Genomic DNA, 26280 nt, shown 5'->3' on the forward strand with positions numbered 1-26280 from the left:
GTATTTTAATTATTATTTTAAGATAAAAGATATTAAAATTTAAAAATATTTTTTAGAAATTAAAATTGCTCGTGATTCTATGACTTAGAAGCATTCCATTGACATTTTGAGTTTGGTTTGCTCGGTTGTAAGTTTATTGAGTTTTTCATTGAGTAAAGTAAGTCACAAGTTGGCTCTTGTTGATAATCCTTAACTACAATGATCCTATGTGCTATTGTTGCTTCATCAATTGTCTTTTATTTTTTACTATTATTCTAAATTTAATTATATAGTTCATACTCTTTCAATTTATATAACAACCAAAGCAAATTAATTATGATTTTGTGTTTAGAGTTAAATTGACAGTTATTTACATGGGATAGACAACAATTTTTCATCATCTAAAAGAGAATACTTTAAATCATTCTAACAAGTATTACTATGTAAAGTTATATGTACTTAAGAGTAGGAAGTGTCTCTCTTATCCTATGAATTGCTACTATGGTAGCCCAAATTGTCACTGTTTGATTTCAAAATCATAATGTCAAGCACAAGTCCTTCTCACTATTGTGTATACCAACAACCTAAATCACTACATCATTGCGACTCAATCACAAATCACTGAAAACCTAAGCTTTACCATTGCGTCTCACTTTTTACCAACACACACCTTCTTGCAATACTACAATTGTCATTTGTTAATCAAACACATCATTATAAAACTACTATTCTTATAATCTTATCACTTTTCACAAACATAATGTCGTTGTCACTATAATGTTTAAACTATTGCTAGTTTCTCACCAGCATGCTTGAAATGAAACCTATAAGTATTATTAACTCTTTACCATGTTGAACGCCAATCACCATGACATGATGAAATTTATTCTCCTTATTGTGAGATGAACAAAATTTCATCCTTATACATGTTAGAAATTATTAAAGTATATTTTAAATATTTATTTTAGTGAGAACAGTTGGTTGTGCATTTTTATTCTCTAAAGTAATTTAAGAAAATGATTATATATAAAACTAATCTTTAAATAAATATTAAAGAACAATTGATTACATTGACTTTAAAAAGTAGTTATACCTTCCTCTAGTTTACCATACAAGTGATTGCTATAAAATTTAAAATGGTGTAGTAAACATACAGTTACTCATTCCCCAGTAAAAGTAGAGTACTAATTCACATGGTCGCCATTGCTGCTAAGCTTTTATGGTTAAAATCTTTCTTATTCTCCCTTGTTGTGTCCCATTCACAGTCTTGCAACTATTCTATAATAACTAGGTTTTTCTTTATATTGTCATCAACGCAATCTTTTGTGAATGAATAAAGCACATTGAACTTGACTATCTCTTTGTTCTTAACAAAACTATCACTAGCTACTGTTATGTTCATGCAAGTCTGCAATTTAAAAACATTTTTATCAAAGTTTGGGAAAGAAGTAATTAGAGATGTATTTCTTGCGTGCTCCAACTTAAAAAAGAATGTTAGTGATAATTTAGCTTTAATTTTATTTGAATGATTTTATAAGCATTTTTTTATGGCGACATCTTCTATCTGTAGCCTGTATGTAGGTTGTTTTTATCATTAAAAGGTAAAACATTTTATTACCTCTTAGCTCAAAATACAGTTATTATTAAAATATGCATTTTAATATTTTTTTCCATCCATTAAATTTTGAGATGTATTTTCAATTTTTTAAAAGTAAATGTTTCATTATATAAATTGAGAGAAGCTGATATTCAAATGTGTAAAATTTTGCACTTTCAATTATTTTTAAATATAATATTTTTTAGATGAATGAATAAAGAAGTCTTATATTGAATAAAAAGAAAAATCAACAGCATATAAATGATAAAAGTCTTAAAATTTTAGATTGGATGCGATTTGCTTATGTGATTTATTCGTGATCCACTTATATAAATCTTTGAGTGGTTTAATCCTGTATGCACTGCTATTTTATGACTTTGGATGAATATAAATTGTTATCATAATAACGATATCAAAATTTGAAAATGTAGTTTTATAAGTTTATTCAATCTTTAGTACTAATTTATTTCTGTTGACTTAAAGTTTGATTGGTACAACTTACTATTCGGAAAGAAAAAGTTTGCCGTCGTTTCATCATATTTCTAATAGATGTCATTTTAATTTGCATCGGAAATTTTCAATTTTAAGTTGTACTAACTTTGACTTTGCTTAATTGGGGAGAAAGAAGAAGGAAACAAATATTTTTTTTTTATTAGCATTATTTTCTATAAAAATTTATGAAAAATATAATAAGATAAGTTAATAATAACTCTAATTAAAAAAATTTTGACTTTTAAAAACCAACAGAGCCATCTTCCCTTGAAGACATGGTATTGTTTTATTTTTTATACACCATACATTTAGAACGGAGATCAATAAAATAAAAAAATACTATAATTTATAAATTCTCAAGTTTATTCTTCAAATTCATACGCATCATTGTATGAATACTTAATAGTTTTGATTTCAAGTTAATTAAAATTTGATTATATCATTTTTTTAAAAAATTGTTATTAAATTAATCCGTAAAAAATAACATTTTTATTAAATTAAAATTTTAAGGATTTTTTATTTCAAAGTTTTAACCTTCATGGATAAAAGTATGGTATTAATATTTTAGATATATAAGAAGTCAATTTATAATAAATTTAAAATAAGTTTTTAAATAACTAATATGATGTATGCAACAAAGACTACTTCTTACATAGAATAAATTGCATAACATGAATGAGGTCACAATGAGATTTTTTTTTAATGTCAAGGTGACAAAAAATGCAAAACAAAGGAATATATGTTACTTTTATATATATATATATATATATATATATATATATATATATATATATATATCGTCAGGGTTCTTGGTTTTAAAAGGAGTAGCAGTAACAGGGTTATCGCTTTTGTCTTTCAGATTCGGTAACTGATACAAAGTAGTGACTAGCAATTCGCTTTGAACGATTTGTCCATCTTTAATCTGCCAAGATATGACATTAGCAGAGGAGGTACTAATAACATCCTCTTGTCAAGGATAATCTATGTTATTATGAATGGTATAATCATGATACCAATCAAAGAATGAGATGTTCTGTTTGACTTTTTAGAGAAATTGATAGAATTTCTCTTGGATATCTGACATGTCTTTTCTCCTATACTTCTGAAAGAACCACTCTCTTTGAAGTTTCCATTCCTCGGAGTAGAAATCTTTCCTAAGGGTTTCCTTATCAATAGTGAATTTATGAGATAACATCATAAGACTCATTTAGGGAAGAGTAGGTTAGAGATTGGATACTTTGATTCTCTTCTTCTTTTTCAGAAGTCTGGTAAACATTTCTAGGAATCCTAGAAGTAGTATCTAAACCCTGTAGGTTTATGGAAGGATCATGGTTAATAGATATAGGGATTTCAGATCTAGACGATTAAGACCTGTAAGAGAATGACCTGAGATAACCCAAAGTGGATCAAATGAAAATAATCAAAACTGAAAGGAAAGTAGGTAGTAGCAGGACTACTAAATGAAATGCAGAATGTAAAGTGCAGAAAATTAAATGAAAAATTTAAAACATAAGAAACTAGAACGGCGGTAGAACCGACACAGATCTAGTGGAGGGAGAAGAGAAGAAAGTCAGACGACGGTAGTTCGATCAGAACCGGCTAAGAGGGAGAAGAGAGAAAATAAGATTGAAACAACAAACTTTTATTAAAAGATCTCAAAGAGGGAAGGCTTACAAAGGATTTTATCTCTTAGAGCTTCTCTCTCTAATATCTCTCTCAGATTGCTAAATAAAAGGGTACCTCAAAACATGGCCGAGGCCTCCTTATATAGAAAAATTAAAATACTATTTGTATAGTCCCGGTAAGTAACAGGAACTGTTTCTACAGAGTCGGTCACAATTCTGTTATATCTATTCCAAAACAGTCATCTTCATTTTGATAGAAGTCGTCATCTTTGTTGAGATTAGACTCTTGTTTAGTAGAAGACTCAGCTTCATCTTGATTCAACAGAAGAAGGACTTCTTTTAAGTTTTTCTTCATCTTATCTTTAGAATTATGGCAATCTTATCCTGATAGGAATGCGGCAATCTTTGCTTTCTGATTCTGAAATTGAAAAGTTGCAGGATCAGCAAGCTTCAAGAGTTTTGGATTATTTCTAAAAAACTCATTAACTCCTTGTGGTCCAACATGTTTTGCGTTGAATTGGTTCCACCATTTTACAAAAGCATGTCTGTGGATCATGGGAAGAATATCGTCTTCTTCTCTCTTGCTATACCTGTACTACCATGAGAATACCCAGGCCATTGCAAAGGTAGAGAAATACTTGAGATCTGCACCAATTCTGTTAGGAGCATATCTATTTTTGAATATTTCAAATCCTTCTTTTATTGGAGAGGGAAGGATTGCTTCCAATGGTCCAAAGAAGTCCCACCATTGAAGGAACCAGTTAGGGAAATTGTAATTTTGATTTTTCTTGAAATAAATCAACCAAGAGTGTCGATTGAGTTTGTTCTGGAACCAGAAAGTTCTTGTCCAGGCATCTATGTAGTCCCAGTAATTGTATCCTACTGGATCAAAAGGTTGGGAGAATTTTTTGAATGCATTTGGATTGTTTCCAAAATTCTTTGGTGACAGAATTTTTAAAATCTGTATTGTTGAATGAGTGATTATTAAAGGATCTTTTTTGTCCTTGTAGTGTTTAATAGAGACAGAATCTGAGTCTGTTAATATGAACTCATAAAATTGTTTGATTTTATTCAAGGCATATGGTCTAAAATGAAAACTAGGAGGGAAGGCTTTGGTATTGGCTTTGTATGGGTTTTTGTCCCAAAATTCGGGTTCCATTTGGATGACAGAGGAGAATTTTTCTTTTGCCATGTAATGGTTGGTATTTGAGGTTTTTCCTTTTTGAAGACTAATAGTTTTCTCTGTTTTATCAGGGAGACTTATTGTCTTTTGTGATTGGCTGAAGGACTGGATAATGGTGTTTAGGTTTGCTAAATCAATTTTCATGTCTTCATCAGAGGCAATGTCTGCCCAAGATTTCTTTGGTAGGCTGTTTAGGCTACCTTGTTGTATGGCTAGAAGTGTATTAACAGGGAAAGCATAGTCTACTTTGGTTTGTTTAACACTTTTCGTTTGTGATTGGGAAGAATCAGCCTTGTTGGATGAGTCTTTTTCAGGAATCACAGATTGCTGAGTAGATGACTCTACAATCTGGATGACTTTCTGGGAGGATGACCCAGCCGGAGTGGATGACTCCGAAGAATCAGAACAAGAGTCTGTTGTGGCAGACTTTGATTTTGTTTTGTTGAGAGTTAGGGCGAGCCTAACTCTTCCTCCTCTAGACAAGCCTCCCTTAGAAGGGGTCGTTACCTTTCTAGGCATTCTACTTATCCTGTAGATATTCACAGGTAAGGTAGTCAGGAAGAGAATTAGAAGTGCCTTTGAGATATTCAATATCAAAATAAAAAACACTTAAAATTGCCTGCCATCTTGCAAAAATTTGTTTTGAGGCAAGATTTTTTACATCCTTTTGTAAAATTTCTTTAGCAGACTTACAGTCTACTCTAATAAGAAATTTTTGGTTTAATAAATCAGATTGAAATTTTGAAACACATAAAACAATTGCCAAAACTTCCTTTTTAACAGTTGAATAATTCTATTGTGCAGAATTCCAATGTTTTGAAGTATAAGCAATGATATGCTCATGTGACTCAATTCTCTGTTTGAGGATACCTTCGTAGCCTATGTCTGAGGTATCAGTTTCAACAATTTTAAATGCTTGAGGAATGGGAAGATATAGGCAATTTATCTTCCTGACTCTATTTTTGATTTCTTTGACGACATTAGTATGAACATCAGTCCAAGAAGGAAGATTTTTCTTAAGCCTATCATGTAAAGGTTTGATGATGTTATTTAGGTGAGGAATAAAATCACCTACATAATTAAGACATCCTAAGAACCTTTGTAACTGGGTTTTATCTAGGATTCTATCTGGAAATTTATCAGCAAATTCAATGGACCTGCTAATAGGAATGATAGTTCCTTGATGAATATTGTGACCAAGGAATCTAATATTAGTTTGAAAGAGATTAATTTTAGACTTGGAAACAGCAAGTCTGTTCTGTTTGATGACATTGATGAAAATATTTATGTGTTTGAAATGTTGATCAATGGATTGGGAAAAAATTAAGACATCATCGATATAGACAATGACAAATTTTGAATAAGGATTGAAGATGTCATTCATAATTTTCTGAAATTCAAAATGAGCATTTTTCAAACCGAAAGGCATAACATTCCATTCGTAATGCCCAAAGGGGACAGTGAAGGCAGTCTTGTACCTATCACTTTCACAAATTTGGATTTGCCAAAATCCAGATTTCATATCAAATTTTGAAAAGATTTTAGCAGAGTTTAATCTGTTAAGAATGTCTTTTTTGTTGGGGATAGGATGCCTAATCCACTGGAGAGCTTGGTTAAGGGGTTTGTAATTGATGACAAGCCTGGGAGTGCCTCTCTCGATTTCTGCAGGTTTATTAACATAAAAGGCAGAACACGACCAAAGACTCTTACTTTTTCTAATAAGATTTTTGTCTAAGAGATCTTTGATCTCTTTCTGACAATAATGAAGGAGTTCTTCATTCATCTGGATGGGTCTAGCCTTAGTGGGAATCTAGCTATTCTTAAAACCTGACTCATAAGGAAGACTAACAATGTGTTTTTTTCTATTCCAGAAGGCGCTGAGCAAGTCAGAACATATGGAGGATTGGATGCTACCTAAAAGGGATTGGATTTTCTTCTGAAGTGAAGGATTTTGTAATTGTTTTTCAATGTTGGCAAAAGAAACTTATTCTTTCAGAAAATTAATTTGATTGATTTTATTTTGAATGGTGTTGATATTTTTAGTAAATGGTTTGCTGGAAAATTTGAAAGTTATTTGTTTCCCTAAATGATAAGTGGAAATACCATCTTTCAAAATTTGTAGTGGAAAGAGGGCTTTTATAAAACGGGTTCCCAAAATAACTTCATTTTTTAAATTTTTCACAAGGAGAAAGTTTGTTTCAATCTTGAGCCCTTGATTTTCAATCACAGCTTTAGAAAGCTTGTAATTAAATTTAAGCTTCGAACCACTAGCAATGCTGAGTTTTTCAGAAGTTTTTTCAAAATACTTTGTAGGGATTAAGCCTTCTAAAATACAATTTGAATAAGCACCTGTATCAAAGAGGGCTAAAGTGTCAAGAACAAAATCATCAATAATGATTTTGATATTAATGTAAAATTTTTGAATTTTGACCTTGTTGATCAAACACATAAAGGTTTCTTCTAGATTACTAGAATCAACCTTCACAGAATCATTATCTTTAGGAAGTTCTTCTTTCTCAATATCAGATTCATCATCTAATTGGGAAAGAATAACTTAATGAATTTGTTGTTGCTCTTTAATCTCTTTAATCTCTTTCTTGAGATTGTTAATCTCAATCTGGAGATCCTGAATAGTGGTCAGTTTAATATTAGAATTCTTTTCTAATCTTTTGAAAATATTTGTAATATCAAATTTATTTGTGGTAAAAATTCTTTAGGTTTAGGTTTAATTTCTAAAACTTCTTTGAATTTATTTAGAAATTCTTTTCTTTCTTGGGAGTCAGAAATGGAACTTATTGCTTAAAAAAAAAGATCTTGTTCTTTTGTCAAAACATTGATTTCTGGAATATCATCACTATCAGAAGAGGAAACTTGATCATCGTTTTGGATTTGGTTAACATCTTCTTCAGATTCTTTGACAGAATCTTCATCAGAGGATTCAATAAGGAGATTGTTAATCTGGTCTTCTATAGAAGGCTCAAGGTTAAGGCTGCTAATTTTCTTTTTTAGCCTACAGTATTTGCTAATATGGCCGGGTTTTCCACAGTTGTAACAAGTTACACCTGTTCTGGGTTTCTTGGGAATATTGGTAGGGATAACACTTTCCCCTTACTTCTTAGGAGTAGGTTTTCTATTGTACTTACGTTTGTAAGGCTTTTTATAAGGTTCAACAGTCTCTTTCTTGGGAGCCTGTTTCTTCTTTTTGGTGGAGCAAGATGGAAGATCAAACTGCTCGCAGAAAGATCCTAATTCTTTCTTACTCAAGGCCTTTTCTTTGGCAAGCTGCTTTTGGAGTTTATCCTTCTGGCAAACCTTGATACCATTATGAATAATGATGGCAGTAAGCTGACCATAGTCATAACTATCATAATTAATCTCTCCAGTAGGAGAATGACTTCAGAGTTTGCTTTTAATAAGATCTCCAAAGGCTTTAAGAAGCCCATCAAGATATTTTTCTTTCCAATAGGTTTGATTGCAATCTTCTCTGGTTAAGACCCTAGACATGAAGGTATCCTTATACCACTTAAATTGTTCTAAAGAATCACACTTTAGTTTGGAAAGGAGTTCTCCGGATATTTCTCTGCACAAAGAAGGATCACCTAGAAAATGTTAGGATATTGTGTATAATAACGTATTCACTGCATCAGGGAGACGCTCACTGTCACTGACAATAGTTTTTCCCTTATCATCAATTTTTACTGCAGAGAGGATGTTTTCTCTATCAGCTTCAGTGAGATAATTATCCCACTAACCTTTGAGTTGGCCAGTAAATCCAGCGACTAGAATATAAATAATGGTGTCTTCAGACATATTTTGATTAGTAAAATAGCCCATGGCGACAACCGACATGTTTTGGAGTTTGGCAATGATATTATATTCAGATAATCCATCAATATTCCAAATATAAATATCATTAGAATTGAAACTTTGAATAAAATCTTGTTTTTCTTCTAAAATAAGATCAGGAGCAGTATAATATTCCGAATCTGTTTCAGAATAATGTTCCGAATCAGTTTTGGAAATAGCATTGACAGTTTTGGTAAGGGATCTAGCTCTAGGTTTAGCATTAGATTCTTCAGAGGTTTGAGGAGTGTCGGGAACAGTAGTAAGAAGACTAGTAATTTTACTAAGCAACTCATTCTGGTTATCCTCATTCACTCTGGTTTTTTCTTTCTGCCTTAGTTCTAAGATTTTTTGTTTAGCTTTGGCACTAATCTTAAAAGGTTTAAACAAAGGTTTTTCTAATTGAGGCTGAGAGGATGAAGAAGTCATTTCTTCAACTTTAGTTTTGACAGGATTAACAGAGATTTTTTCTCCTAGAACCTGAAGGTACTTATTGGTGTAATTGGCCTGTTCCATGAGGCCTTGGATGTCATTGGGGGTGATGGACTCGTCAGAGTTCTTGGTTTTTAAAGGAGTAGCAGTAACAGGGTTACTGCTTTTGTCTTTCAGATTTGGTAACTGATACTGAGTAGTGGGTGGCAGTTCGCTTTGAACGATTTGTCCATCTTTGATCTGCCAAGATATGACATTAGTAGAGGAGGTACTAATAACATCCTCTTGTCAAGGATAATCTATGTTATTATGAATGGTATAAGCATGATACCAATCAAAGAATTAGATGTTCTGTTTGACTTTTTTGAGAAATTGATAGAATTTCTCTTGGATATCTGACCTGTCTTTTCCTCTATACTTCTGAAAGAACCACTCTTTGAGGTTTCCATTCCTTGGAGTAGAAATCTTTCCTAAGGGTTTCCTTATCAATAGTGAATTTATGAGATAACATCATATGACTCATTTAGGGAAGAGTAGGTTGGAGATTGGATACTTTGATTCTCTTCTTCTTTTTCAGAAGTTTGGTAAACATTTCTAGGAATCCTAGAAGTAGTATCTAAACCCTGTAGATTTATGGAAGGATCATGGTTAATAGATCTAGGAATTTCAGATCTAGACGATTGAGACCTGTAAGAGAATGACCTCCTAGTAGAAGCAAAACTAGAACGACCACTATAAGCATCGACTCTAGAAGAGAAGGAGTTTCTCCTATCAAAGGTTATCTCAATTTTCCCAGAATTGTCTTGAGAAATATTTTCAATTTGAGGAGCAGGTCTAGGGACACAAGGCGAAGCCTTATCCAGGACCCACTTTTCTGGAAGGGAAACTTCATCCCACTTGATAATTCTAGGAAGAGAGACATTAGCCTTTGTCATATCAGTGATAAAAAAAGTAGTCTCACCTCTTTTGAGTTTGAGAAGGACATGAGAAGCACAAGAGTTCATGGCCTTGTACTGAATCCTATAGATTAAGGCTGCAGGAATAGATCCCTCTTTCATGTTTAACCCATGAAAGCAAACATTGAGGAACAGAGAGTCAAGAATATGGTCATCTAAAAGACTCACTGTTTTGTTAGGAAAACAATTGAAATAAATTGGTCCTTGGCCAAGGCTGGTTTCAACAGTTCCTATAAAGGAGTCGTTGAAGTCATTGTGGCGAGCATCTCTAAGACACATTAGGATAGCAACATCTATACCTATGTCTATGAGGGGCTTAATGGCTACCTGGACACATCCTATGTGGAGGTATTTGTATTTACGCTTGTGCTCATTGATGGAAGATTTGGACAGGAGATGAAATTCTTCTCCTAGATCTTTTCCTAAAGGAATATTATTTTCAACAGTTTTAATAATGTAATCAAAACTATTTTTCTTGGAATGTTCTTCAGGAACATATAATGTGTCCTGAGAGATTTCTGGAATGGTCCAGTCATCCATGCTTTGGTTGATCTCTTCGAAGCGAACTTCTTCGTCGAAGAGGTTATGTTTGGGTGTGATCTCAGGAGTTTGTTTCTTCTGTTCATTAAAAAGATTATTTTTGGTTGGAGAGGAAGAAGATGAACTAGAGCCAGAACGAAAAGAGATGCGGGAGAAAGAACGCAAAAGTCTAGACATCATAAAAATACTTCTGGCACATTACCTTCATCTGGTTCCGTAATAATATATCTGTTAATTATTTATAACTTATTTGACTAGATCTAGTTTATTTGTGAGCTTTTTTTTTTTTTGAAACATTTACAAATTCTGAAATTCTTTTACCATAGCCACCAGCTTCTTATGTTCTTGGCTTCTTTTGAATATAGCATCGTCAAATTAGCCTTACTGCCCTTTAACCACACGGGACTTACTGCTACAGCTCTATTCAAAAGAACTAAGAACTGTTGTACTTCCAGTAAAGGACTTTCATAATCAAAGAACTGTTCAAAAGCAATATTTTAGAATCATTAGTTCGTGGCGTTGTTACAGACAGGGACGACCATTACAAGTCTCACCCGAAGGGCCTGTCACCTGTCCAGCCTATAAACCATGATTACAGAAATTTAAAGTCCAGATCCAGAAGAACATAGTAATAAATAATCAACAGTTATATTCCTACTTCCCCATCAGGCTCTGATACCAGATAACCCGAAGTGGATCAAATGAAAATAATCAAGACTGAAATGAAAGTAGGCAGTAGCATGACTACTAAATGAAATGCAGAATGTAAAGTGCAGAAAATTAAATGAAAAATTTAAAACATAAGAAACTAGAACGGCGGTAGAACCGGCACAGATCTATGTTATATATATATATATATATATATATATATATAAGTATCTTTTATTCGAGAAAATTTTAAATTAAGACTGTTATAAGTAACAAAATTTATTTTCTAAATATTTAACATTATTATATTTATTGGAACTTGAACTAAAAATATAAATTGTTTTTGTTAAGGAAACACTAGTGTTTAAGTCTCTACTCTGAAGCGGTGACGTCCCTCTGACTGTCGCTGATGTGGGGAGGGTACCTGCAAGAGGTATTCCGATGCTGAAGTCAGAATTCAGTTCTGAGCAATAAATGCTATTTAATAATGAAAAGTTAACCCTTTACCTGTACTTTCTACCTTCCTTTTATAGGCATTGTTATGGGCTAATGGGCCTGCTGAGTCAGCCTTGAGTTTTGGCCATTTACTTTAAAGTAGATAATGCCTTGATTTTTACCCTTAGTTGAGTTAATTACCTTTTAATCCTAACAAAATGTATTCGGTCAAACTGGGCCGAATAGGTACTCGATTTTCTTTTTCTATATGTAGGACTCAGCAGTTCCTTATCCAGTACACTAGTCCCCCAAGCCCGAAGATGTACGAGGCAAGGGCTTAATAATATACAAGTGTCAAGAACATGTAGATTAGGGGGTACTCAATTTGATAGGATGGATGGGAATACCGAGGGGAGTGTTCGGTCTAAGCAACATAAGTAAGCCGAGTAGGGTATTCGGTTCAAGTATAGAAAAATAAGGAGGTGTATGCACCTAAGGGGTATTCAGTTTATCAAAAAAGTGGTGTAGACCGAGGAGGTAAAAATAAAAAAACCATAAAAAAGTAAAATAAAATAAATAATAAAAAAGATCATTCTAGAACTTCAGGTTTTTTAGGATTTCAGGAATTTTTAGAGTTTCCTCGATGTGTGTGTACAAAACGAAAGGGTATTCGATCTCAACCGTTTGATTTGGAAGATATCTGTCGATTTGGAAGGGATGCGACCCTTCATATGTCTGAGGGCCCTAAACCCTATAAATACATGGTGGTCCAGGTCTCTTGTTCTTCACTTTTTCTCTGAGTCGAGAAGTACACATTGTTGCTCCAAATCGAATGATATTCAAATTTTCTCTCATTCTTTCGAACCGACTATTTGTGAGGTACGTTTAGTTTTCTTTTCTTTCCCTTCCTTATTTTACCATGACCGAATCCTTGGAATGGGAGGACTTGTTGTTGGACTCATCTAGGCCGACTAGTATTGAAGGTCAGAATGCTGAGGGAACCGAAGGAGAGGTGGAATTTTCTTCAAGATCGAGTGGGGTAAATGAAGAAGTAGAGACTCACTTTAGAGAATGTAGTGACGAAGCCGAATCGTTTGAGTCAACTAATTCTGATTCTTCTGAGCTCCTACCGAGCATGAGCCCTCCTAGGAAAATACCAGTATTCCCTCCCTGTTCAGTTCCTGGATACGAGTGGGTACACGGTGAAGTAGCAGCTTACTTCTCTTGGTTTAGAAAAAATAGGAGTCTTCAATCTTTCGTGGACCATTGTGAAATTTCATTATGGGAACCTTCCGATCCCTACCCCATATCCATCGACCCTTGCCGAGGAGAGGAAATCGGGAACCCTAAATTTGTTTTTCAAGGGGGTGCCGGGATGACCGACACTTTCTTTGTGTACGAGTATATGTTTAGAGAACTAGGTATAAAACTGCCCTTTGACAACTTCCAAATGGGAGTATTGAGGGTTTTAAATGTAGCGCCGACACAACTCCATCCGAATGGGTGGGCGGCTATCCAAACTTTTAAAGTACTTTGTAAATTTTATTATATAGAACCTAGTGTAGGCTTATTTCTTTATTTCTTCTGTACTTGTCCATTAGACTTAGCAAGATGGATATCTTTAATAAGGCAACCAGAATTGCCACTGTTTAAGCCTTATGCTTCATCTTTCAAGGGTTTAAAGACCAGCTACTTCAAAGTAACCGCCCATCCTGTAGGTAGAAATTTTTTCTTTAATAGTGAAAACAATCCCCTCTTTCCCTTCAACTGGACCCGAGTGTCTTGCCGGTACGACTGGATTCCTAAGGACCTGTTGTCGGCCAAAGAGATATCGGCTTTGGATTACTTGAAGTCTCTTCCCTGAGAGCTTCCTGCCCGACACATACTCCTAGTGTTAAAATCTCTTCACCCTCGTCTGGATATGGATGGTATATTTCATCCTTATGATTTAGTTTTTGAATCAAGTTGTATTGATTTGACTTTTTCTTTTTATTATAGGTTTGATGCTTCAACGCGGTGTTCACGTACTAACATATCGTCAAACCTTGAAGATCCCACCTGAAAACACACCTATTGAGGAGCACCGAAACTCTCAACTCGACCACTTGCCAGAGATAACCGAGCCTCATCCTCCTCCCCGAGACCTTGTCATTACATATAGTCAGCCCAAGAGGCCCAAGAGGCGCAGAGAAAAGGACAAGGAAAAAGGAAAAGAAAAAGAGGCCGAGAGATAGAAAAAGAGAAAGTATTCCCATTCGGGTAGATCGAGTAGCTCAGAGGGGGCACGAAGTCAATCCCGAGGTGATATGATGGCTGGGGTTAGCAGCTCTGCAAACTCTGCTATTCCCCCATCTATCTTATCCGACACCTTCCTCGTCCCAGGGGTACATACTGGACAAGTAGTTGCCCCTGACTTGCTTTCTGATTCAGGAAAGGAAGCGGTCAATAACCTGGACCTTGAGTCCTTATGGCGATGCTTCGCGGAGCTTCAAATTCGATCCATAATGATGCTCCGAAGACTAGCTTTGGAGCCCATACTCAAGGTGAAAAAGGTGCAGAACGAGTACTCCTCCTCTCAGCAAGCTTTGGCCAATAACAAAGAGATTCGGTTGAATCTTTCTGAGACCAACAAAGCTTTGGAGGCTGAGGTCATTTAGTACAAAGAACACTACCAAATAGTGAAGAGTCGGCTCTAGGCCACCGAGCAAGCACTGAGGGCTAAGGAAGAAGAATTGGGGGCTCTAAGGGTAAAATCTTTGGGACTGGAGGAGGCCTTAAGGGCCAAATCTGTTGAAATGGAAGAAACATTGGCTCTTGAAAGGCAAAAGGCTGATGCTAAGATGAAGGCCTTTGCTGACAAGTGTTCGGTCCAAGTGGCTATTGAACACGAGTCGAGCTTTAACCATGCCATTTGCCAATGCTATAGTTTCTGCTAAGTACCAGCCAACTTCCATTTTGATCTTACTAAAGATTTTTCGGTGGCAGGTTTTTACCATACAATGACGTGGATGATGATGTGGAACCTGATACCGAAGTCCCTTCTCGAGTTGAAGTTAATAACAATGCTCTCAGTCGTGAGGCCCCTGGTCCTGACACTCCCAGTCCTGATGCTGGAGAGGAGGAAAATTAGAAATAGGTTTTTGATTTTCTTTGTATTCATGGGCCGATAGTTCCCAAATTTTGTAATCCTTTCAAACATGAATACAAGCACAATTCTTTTCTTGTTATCTTCTGTGTTCTTTTATATAAAAAACAACCAAACCGAATAGATATAAATTTTTTAATGAAATTTCCTTAACATTGAATACTTCTGTTTATCCCATTACTGGCTGAGTAGGAGTACTCGGGAGGAAATTAATTACCTTAGCTAAATAAAAGTACTTGGGAGGGAATTGTAATAATGATTCATCCTTGGTCAAGTAGGGGTACTCGGGAGGGAATTAATTAATTCAACCTTAGCCAAGTAGAAGTACTTGGAGGGAATTGTAATAATGATTCATCCTTGGTCGAGTAGGGATACTCAGGAAGGAATTAATTAATTCAACCTTAGCCAAGTAGAAATACTTAGGAGGGAATTGTAATAATGATTCCTCCTTGGCCGAGTAGGGGTACTCGGGAGGGAATTAATTAATTCAACCTTAGCCAAGTAGAAGTACTTGGGAGGGAATTGTAATAATGATTCATCCTTGGCCAAGTAGGGGTACTCAGGAGGGAATTAATTCATTCAATTTTAATCAATAGCTGGAGAGATTTTATTAACACATAAAAACTGAATAGCTAAGAAGGAGTATTTCATTGATAAGGTGCCTCGTTAAAAACCTTTCCAGGAAAACCTCTTTTCACTTTCTTTTAAGAGGACAAAACCTGGGCGAGGAAAAGAATGCACCGATTACATGTTACAGGTGTTTAACTAAAATAATGCTTCAAATGCGTGATGTTCCAAGTTCTCGGTATAAGCTTTCCTTCCAATGTCTCTAACTTGTATACTTCATTGTCTAGTTGTGCCGCTACCCGAAAGGGTCCTTCTCAATTAGCTGCTAATTTCCCCTCTCGTCGGTCTCGGTGTGCTTCTCCGGTTACTCGCCATACTAAGTCATCCACATAAAATTGTCTTGAGTTGATTTTGGAATTGAACTTCCTTGCCATCATTCTTCTGCTAGCCTCGGTCATTATTGCTGCTTGACCACGTACTTCATCTAGTAAATCTAAATTGACGGCTAGAGATTTGTCATTGGCCGATTCCTCAAAGTATTCCCTTCGAAATGATGGTTCTCCAATCTCGACCGGTACCATGGCATTAGTACCATAGGTGAGCCGAAAGGGAGTCTCCTTTGTGATAGTTTGCGGCGTACATCGATAAGCCCATAAGATCTCAGGTAGTTTCTCTGCCCATTCTCCTTTGGCCGAGTCCAACCTTCTTTTTAATTCATGTAAGATGACTTTATTGGCAGTCTTGGCCTGACCATTAGTCTGGGGATGTTCAACTGATGTGACCCTATGTTTGATGTAGAGCCCTTCCAAAAATTCATTAAATCGGCGATCCGTGAACTGTAATCCATTATCTGTAATTAAGGCATGAGAAAGACCGAATCGTGTAATAATATTTTTCCAGGTAAACTTTTGAACATTATTGGCCGCAATGGTGGCGAGTGGTTCAACTTCAATCAACTTGGTGAAGTAATCCACGTCGACTATTAGGAATTTACACTGCCTTTTTACTAAGGAAAAAGGGCCGAGAAGGTCCATTCCCCAAATGGCAAAGGGCCAAGGAGAATTGATGGGATGCAGGGTGTCGGCATGTTGGTGTAAATGAGGACCGTGTTGTTGATAAGAGATGCACTTCTTCACAAATGTTTGGCAATCTTGGGCAAGTGTCCGCCAAAAGTATCCAGCTCTTAGTATTTTAGCCGCCATGGTTTGTCCACCCGAATGGGTACCACAGATACCTTCATGAATCTCTCTCATGACATTGCTAGCTTGATCTTCATCAAGACATTTAAGCATCGGTGTTGAAATTCCTTTTCTATATAATTCTTTGCCGAGAAGGAGGTATTTAGCTGCATGCATTCTTATTTTCTTGGCCGAAGCTGGATCCGTTGGTAAGCTGCTGCTGGCGAGGTATTGAATGATCAGAGTCATCCAATTTTGAGGCATATTTTCTATGTCCATGCACTCTTGTTTGACAATGCTAGGTTGAGGGATTTTCTGATGAATCACTCTTTGTAATTGCCCAGGTTTCCTTTGACTAGCAAGTCTATCGGCTTGTTCATTTATGGTCCTCGGCGTATTTCAAACATGTACCTCGTCAAAATCATCCTTTATATTTTTGAATTCTTGATAATATTGGAGCATTACCGAATCCTTCACCTGATATGCTCTATTGACCTGTTCAGCCATTATCTTTGAATCACTCCAGCAAGTGATACGTTTTACTCCAATTTCTTTTGCCAAAGCTTCATACTCGGCTTGATTATTGGAGGCTTTGAATCCAAATCGAATAGATTGCTCAATAGTTATATTATTCGACCCTTTTAGTATAATTCCTGCTCCATTACCCAGTCGATTTGATGATCCATCGACATTTAGGCTCCACATATCCAAGCTAGTATGTTTCTAGAAGGTGAACTCATTAACGAAATCTGACAGTACTTGAGCTTTAAGGGGGCGTTGGTTTTCAAAATGAATATCAAATTGGGACAACTCGATCGTCCAGCATACTAACCAACCAGCTAACTTTGGCTTTTCTAGAATTTTGGCCATTGGGCAATCGGTTCGCACTACCACTCGATGACTTTGGAAGTAATGTCTTAACCGCCGAGCTGTGTGGATTAGGGCTAACACCACTTTTTCCATTAGCTGATAGCGGGATTCGAGACCTTGAAGTGTCTGACTGATGAAGTAGATAGGGACCGGTTCAGGAGTTTCTTGTAGTAAGACCAAGCTGATGGCGTTTTTTGATACAGCCAAGTAAATAATTATATTTTTTTCGGGCTTCGGTTTTGTTAACACAGGCAGTGCTGCTAACATATTTTTATATTGGATGAAGGCCGCTTCACATTCGTCAGTCCAAACAAACTTTTGAGATTTTTTAAGCAAGTCAATGAAGGGCCGAGACCTGTCTGCCATGATGGGTAAAAATCTGGCAAGGGCAGCAATACTACCAGCAAGTCTTTGGACCTCCTTGACATTTCGAGGACTAGTCATGTCGATGATGGCTTGGCACTTGTCAGGGTTCGCCTGGATCCCTCTCTCGGATAACATAAACCCCAAGAACTTGCTACCAGCTACGCTGAATATACACTTTTCTAGGTTAAACTGCATCCCATGTCGCCTAGCTTCCCTGAACACCTCCTTTAAATGAGCGAGATGTTGTTCGAAGGCAGTAGATTTAACCACCATATCATCTACATACACCTCTATGCATTTCTCTACTTGTTTTTCAAAAAATTTATTCATCAACCTCTGATACGTCACCCCCGCATTTTTCAGGCCAAATGACATTACTCGATAACAAAAATTTATTGAGTTCGTGATGAATGTCGTCTTCTCTTTATTTGGGGGATACATCCGGATTTGATTATACCCAGAATAAGCATCCAAAAAACTGAGTATCCTGTGACCGACTGCACCGTTCATCAGGGTATCAATATTTTGTAGAGGGTATGCGTCCTTTGGACATGCCTTGTTGAGGTCCGTGAAGTCTGTATATATTCGTCATTTATCATTTGCTTTTTTAACCATGACCACATTGGCTAACCAAGTGAAATATCTGACCTCTTGGATAAAACTGGCCTGTAACAACTTACCCATTTCCTCCTCTATTACCTTTGCTTTGTCACCACCAGTCTTCCTCTTCTTCTGTGCTATCAGCTTGGCCCCCTTATAAACCGATAGGTGATGACAGAGAAATGCAGGGTCGATGCCAGGCATGTCTGAAGTCAACCAGGCAAATAAATCAGTATTACGTTGCAGTACTTCCTGACAGTCTTGCCTCTCTTGTACAGACAAACCGACCCCCAGATAAGTAACCTGCTCAGGCTTCGGTCCAAGTTGAAAAGGTTGCTTATTTTTGTTGGGGCTCAACTCGACACCCCTCATCAACCCTAGGATCCAATTCAACCTCCAAGTCCTTTTTAGACCGAGGGGATACAATATTAACATCTCGTCTATAGTCTTGGAATGGTTTGAGGCGTAGGCTTGCAAAATAGCATTCTCTTGCTGTCTTTTGGTCAACATGAACGGTGACAATTCTACCCCTTTCTGACAGAAATTTCATAACCAAGTGAGGAGTAGACACTATGGCCTTCAACTTGTTTAGGGATGGCCTGCTGAGTAGTATATTATACGAGTTATTCGCGTGTACCACCAGATAAGTGACTTTGATACGTTTTTTCTTGTGCTCTGACCCGAATGAGGTGTAAAGATCAATACATCCACGGGTTTCCACTCGCTCTCCTGAAAAACCGACCAGTGGCTCATGGTATTCTCGAAGCTCCTCTTCTAGTATGTCCAGTTGTTTAAATGTACTCCAGTAAAGGATATCAGCCGAACTCCCTTGATCAATGAGTGTTTTCCTGACAGTACAATTGAGAATGTCAACACTGATGACCATCGGATCATCTTATACCAGATCCACTACTTGAAAGTCATCGTTTGTGAATGTAATGGGCAGAATTCGAATTTTGCTGCCCAATGAAACGTTGTTAACAGAGCAAACCTATCTGAGATGTCTCTTTTTAGCCGAATGGGTGGGTCCTCCACCAGCAAACCCACTGGCTATGGTGTTGATTACCCTCTTTGGGTATTTTTCTCGTTCATCATATTTTTTTATAGGAGGCTCTCTTGACTGGCTCCGCTGTCTCTCAGGTTGCTTATCTTCGTACCTTCTCGAAGATTGGGGGTATCAGTCCCTACCTCTCTCAATACGACCAGTGGGATTTGTTTGTACAAATCCCCGAAGATGTCCTTCCTTGATTAAATCTTCAATTTTATCTTTTAGGGTCGTACACTCCTCTGTCGTATGACCCCTATTGCGATGATATCAACAAGATTTGCTTTTATCTGCCCGAGGAGGGGTGTTGCCACATCTGGGCATACTCAAGATTTCTGTTGCTAAGGCTTGATCAAGTACCCTGGATCTGTTAGTGTTGAGTGTGGTGTAAGAGGGGTATTTAGGCCCCCTGGGCGGCCTCTCGGGCTCATTCCTTTTATTTTCTTGCCGGGGTCTGAAAGTTTCTCTTTTGTCAATATTTTTTGAATTGGACCCCTGGTCCATCCGAATTTGATTTCGGTACTCGGCTAATTCCTCCATCTGCATATACTTTGCAACCCGACTCCTCAATTCATCCAAGTCAGCTGGCGGTTTTTTGCAAATGTTGTTAACAAAAGGCCCGAGCTTAAGAACCGTTGTAAGGTGGTGCATGGCCAGGACTGGTTCTAGATTATGGATGGAAAATGTCACTTTGCCGAGTCGTTCTATGAACGCTCGGAGTGATTCTCCTTTTTCTTGACGACTATTGACAAGCGCCAGGGATGTCAAGGGGTGAGGTCGGCTTGTGATGAACTGCAGATTAAACCGTCTTATGAGGGTTGTGAAGGAGTCAATAGATGAGGGGGGGAGTCGGGTGAACCAAGTGAGAGCTGGCCCTCTTAGTGAAGTGGAAAAAATCCTGCACCATAAAGAGTCATTTTCTATGTACAGGCCGACTTGGGTTGTGAAAACATCCAAATGTTCCCCTGAATCAGTTGTGCCATCATATTTTTCTATTGTTAAGTCTCTCCAGTTGTCAGGTAGTTTAGCATCCAAGATATGGTGAGCAAACGGGCTTCGACTCACTATATCATCTCAGTCATTCTTGGTTTCAGATTGCTGAATTAGTCTCGGTTTCTCTTGTAACACCGAGGACTCCCCTTGATCCTAGGCGAGATGTGTAGTTTGGGAAGGGATGTATGTTCTTATTTCTTCTCTTAAGTGGGCATTTTCCCTTCTCAAGACCGAGAGCTCTAGGACATCTTTTTCCCTTTCTTTTTTCATCTCTATCATTTCTGTTTTGAGTTGCATTAACACTGCTAAAAGGTCCTCGTCGGTGTCTCCTTCCACCAAAACCTCAGGTGTCGGTTGGTTAGGTGTGATATCTTCTTGCTGCTGCTGTGAAGTTCCCCCCGCTGAACATGTCTGTCCTGTTGACTTCTTGTTAGTACCATATTGATCGAAAAAGTAAGGCAATCGTGCCCCATGGTGGGCGCCAAAATGTTCCTGTTAGGGAAACATTAGTCTTCAAGTCTCTGCTATGAAGCGTGATGTCCCTCTGACTGTCACTGATATGGAGAGGGCACCTGCAAAAGGTACTCTGATGCTGAAGTCAGGATTCGATTCTAAGCAATAAATGCTATTTAATAATGAAAAGTCAATCATTTACCTGTACTTTCTACCTTCCTTTTATAGGCATTGTTATGGGCTAATGGGCCTGCTGAGTCAGTCTTGAGTTTTGGCCCTTTATTTTAAAGTAGATAATGCCTTGATTATTACCCTTAGTTGAGTTAATTACCTTCTAATCATAACAAAAAGTATTCGATTAAACTAGGTCGAATAGGTACTCAATTTCTTTTTTCTATATATAGGATGGAGCAGTTCCTTATCTAGTACATAAATTAAATTAAACAATCAGTTAATCTACATAATCTACATGTTTGATAATATATGTTACTTGTGGAATGACATAATAGTTTTAAAAACTCTGAAAAAAAAAGAAGCTAGTCTTCTCTATTTTAGGAGAGCCCCGTGGGTTCTTGGGTCCCAATCTAAGGGCATAGTTATTAGTGAATGCACATTTTGCTGCATCATTGGCAAGTTCAAATTTTGAAAGCAACCAGAAGCATCAATCAGGGATAAAAGAGAATAAACAATGTGGGCAAAGCGGAAACAAAGCTATTTTAGCTTTTCCTTTTGTTTCAACAGTTTAATTTCAGATGTGATTCGTATTCATATACTCTCAATTAAAGATGAAACTAAGTCTCTTTTTGTAAAGGGAGAAAATGAACATGAAAATGAAAAAATGATTAATTGGCAACTTTTATATAATTTGGATGACATTAATATATTATAAGGAAAACAATTAGTACAATGGAGATAAATTTTAAAATAATGATCTCATGAAAATGAGAAAGAGTGAGACTTAAGTTATTTTTGTAATTTTTAATAAATTTTAAGTAATAATTAACTGTGTGTTAAAAAAAATATGTTTGGGAGTGAATTGCTAACATTTTTTTTATCTAAATGGTTTAAAGAAAGAAAGAAAATATTATGGGTGATATGAATCATTTTTTATCTGCTGTTATTTATTTAAAGTTTTAACCTTTTCTTTTTGCAGAAAAAAAGAAAAGAAAAGTTATCTTCCCATTTAAGGTAAAAGAATGAAGTAATGATGATTGATATATGGTAAAATTCTAATTCTAATGAAATTCATAGTGTTTTTCTTCGTCCAAATAGGGAGGGAACATTGGATAAATACGATCAAGGGCCTGAAAAGAAGAGGTTGAATCTTCTGATATATATTTGAATAATAGTGCAATCAGGCAGTAACCATCTATTTACTCATATAAATTTACTAATTGTATGATATTATTGAAAGTTACAAGTTAGATTTTAAAATAAGGTAAGATTCAATGTAATAGAATACATGATTATTTATTTATATGAACTAATTAATAAATAATTTACTTAATTTTTCTATAAAGGAGTTCAACTGGAAAAAGAACCTGTGGATAAAAAGGAACTGATAAATACATTTTTTTTTGTTGATTTTATTATTCTTTTATAAATTGATAAAAAATGAAATATATTATTTAATAATTATCATTAATAATAAGCCAATTAAAATTTAAAATATAAAATACTTAGTTTATTTTATTTATGTGAACTACTTATTTGACATAAAAAATATAAATGATTATATCTTATCATATTATAAATTTATTAAATATAAATAATTATTCTTTTTAATTAAACAAGAAAACACATTATTATTATTATTAAGAAAATGTATTTTATGTGTTTATTTAAATACAAAAATTAAAGTAATATAAAAATATTTTTTTAAAATTTTAAAAGATGTAAATATGATTTATTCTTATATTACGTTTGGATAAAGTAATTCTAAATTAGCAGATAATATGCAATAGTAAAAAGTATATTTTAAAATACTTCAATATTTTAACTAAAATTTTTTTGTATCAAATAAAAGGAATTTTAAATGACATATATTTTATATAGAACTTAAAAACTCTTAATTTCTTCTAAATATTATTCATAATTATTTTTATAATTTATCCCTGTTTAAATTATTCTTCATCATCATTGATTTCATATTTTTTGAAAAGTCTAGAATTCTTTATTTTAATACAACATTAATTTTATGAATGAGCAACTATAACAAACACAATAATTATTCTACCAATTTATTTGTCTCTTTTTAATATTTGAACAAGAAAACTCACGAATAGATGTAATATTTAATGACAAATTTAATTTCTTTCAAAGCGTACTTAATACACATTAATAGAAATACTTATTTTTTAATATATAATTTAATAATTTAATACTACATTTTTTGTTGTTGATTTTGCTATTTTAAAAGTATTCATTACATGTCATGAATTTTATAATAAACATTTATTTTAATTCTTTAATGTAAAAATTTTAAGAATAATTTTAATTAATAATATAATTTGATTAAAGAATTTATAATACAAAATTTTTAAAGAGTGACACTATTAACAAACTCTTTTATAATTTTTAATGCAATATAAAATTAGTTCTTCAAATAGTAACTGTTATGCATATCAATCATTTATTTATTTAAATTTTGTTAGTTTCTTATATATCTGACTATAATGCATTTAAGTTTTTATCATTAATAGACATCTAAAAAATTTTAAATAACACATAAAAATTAAAAATGATGTTGTCTCACATTTTTCTTTCACTCTTTTCTTTCTTCTTCTTCAAATCCAGAATGGTATGTCATGGAAGTTGTTTATGGCAAGATCGAGAAACTTTGGATCTTCTTGTTCATACAAAAGGTCCAACATGAGATTATTGCTTCTTGTGTTATGTGCACCACTTGCGAGTTTTGTTAGGGGGTATCATTGGTTTTGATGGTTTTGTTAAGTGTGATTGTAGGAAATTTTATACATTGTTGCTTCAAGTGGCCAAAAACTTCAAAGAGGAAGAAGAGAAAGAGTGAAGAGGATGTGTGGAACAATATTGCATTAGCTTCTACATGTTGTTTAATAATAAAAAATAATTTTTTCAAGTTCCTGTTAATGATAAAGACTTAAATAAATAAAAGGCTAATATATGAAGAATTAATAAAAAATTTAAATAAATAAATGACTAATATGTATAATTGTTATTGTTGAGAAATTAATTTGATGATTTACTCTAATTTTTATCATAAAATAAAGATAAAGTTACTCTAAAAGTAAATTTAATAATAATTACTCCTATTACTAACTTTTTATAAATATTAAATTTTTCCAATCCAATAATTGAATAAGGTTGTATATTTATGTTAATTATGCATCAAATTTAGATAACTTCAAAATTTGTAGATATATAAGTTTATAATGAATACTTACTCATATTTAAAAATTATATATTATACATTAAAATAATTTTTGAAGATTAAAAAATAATTTTTAATTTAATAATTAAACTAATGAAATTTAATATTTGTAAAGAGTTATTAAGTAAAGTTACTCCCTTGAAGAAATTTAATTTATAATCTTATTTTATTATAATTTATTTATTTTTTATATCTTTAAAGCATTTTGTTAACAAGATTCTAGTTTTAAATCAGATGAGTTATTAAATTGATGAAATCATCGATTCATCGTTTACTCAACTGTAATTTAATTAAAATTTTAATTCTATTTTGATTTAAGATCATTGACATTTAGGTATTATTTTATTAAAAATTAAAGAAATGTAAGTTGATTTAATTTATAAAATAATTTTTTTTTATCTTTTATAAACACTCTTCAAAATATTTTAAAAGTCAAAGTAATTTAAAAAATGTTTAGTTTATGAATTTTTTATTTGTTTAAAATCTTGTTATGCGTTAATTTTTTTAATGCTTTTTTCTTTTTTATAAAAATGCATATACACTGTTTTATTATTAGTTAAAACTACGGTGGTTCTGAACATTAGAAAAATTTTCAGGGCCTAGAGACCTGTTGAAGACTCATCACTATGTCTTTTAGCCTGTACTCGAATTCTTTTTATGCTTAAAAGCGTTAAAAAATTAATATGACTCGTAGAAGTAAAAATCTTACACTAAATAAATTTTAATTCAGCATAAAAAATTAAATTTTAGTATGAATGACGGAAAAAATTCTAAAAGTAAATAGAAAAATAAAAATCTGAAAAAAAAGAACAACATATTTTTAAGAGAGAAAATCTAAAAAGAGAAAGAAGAAGGGGAAGAGTAAAATTTGTTCAAAGAGATAAGAAAAAAAAGAGAAAAATGAAAATAAAAAAAATTGAAAAGCAAAAAAAAAAAAATAGAAAAAAATCAAAAACTAAAAGAAAGAGTAAAAATTGCACCATTAGTCACCGCTTCTGCCGTGTTTCCACCAAATTTTGAATCTTGCAATAAAGAATGGTAGAAAGAAAAGGCTGAATGATCAAAAGGGCGAAAGTTTCTAGTTTTTTTAATATTATTTTTTATTATAATAAAATTTGATGTAAACTACCAGCATCCTAGTACCGGCGGAAACTTGCACACGCGACCTACAAAGAGTTGAAATCAACCTTCCACAGCTTTTGCATTATTATTATTATTATTTTAAAATATTAATTAATATTTTAATAAATAATTTTTTAAAAATAAAAATAGAAAATATTATTATTTTAGGTTAAATAATTTTTTAAATTATAATAAATAATAACTAATTTAAAATAACTATTGTTTAAATGGAGATTGCAAGATGTTAATACTTTCTTTATGTATAAATAATTTTTAAATTTATTTTTTATTTTAAGAATTATATTATTTTAAAAAATTTAAATATTTTTTAATAAACTTTAGTGGTAAATCTTCTGATTTTTAAAAAATATTTTATTTTTAATAAATATTTTTTTAAAGCATGTCTGTTATCATTTGTGACATTAAGTTACATTTCTTTATTTTTATGTACTTTTAATTAATTGAAAAAAATTATTAAAAATAATTAAAAAGACGTATAATTAATAAAGCATAACTTGTGTAATTTGTAAGATTGTTCTTTATATAACTATAGTGCTAAGAATAGGCTTTTTATTCCACGCAACGTCATTCTAATTGTACACATATTATTTTAGCATTAAAAACTTTTTGTACGTGGATACCTTTATCGTGTTGTAGGGAACATTACACCACCAACTCAAAATCTAGTGAACTGTGAAAACTCAGATAAGTCAAATAGGTTGGAGTCTCATTTGTATAAACAAAGCATCATATGGTTTGCTTCGTGCAATCGATCTTGAACATAACTAATAATAAAAAAATC

Source organism: Abrus precatorius, unplaced genomic scaffold (genome assembly GCF_003935025.1).
Source record: "Abrus precatorius isolate BTA unplaced genomic scaffold, Abrus_2018 Scaffold8, whole genome shotgun sequence".
NCBI lineage: Eukaryota > Viridiplantae > Streptophyta > Magnoliopsida > Fabales > Fabaceae > Abrus > Abrus precatorius.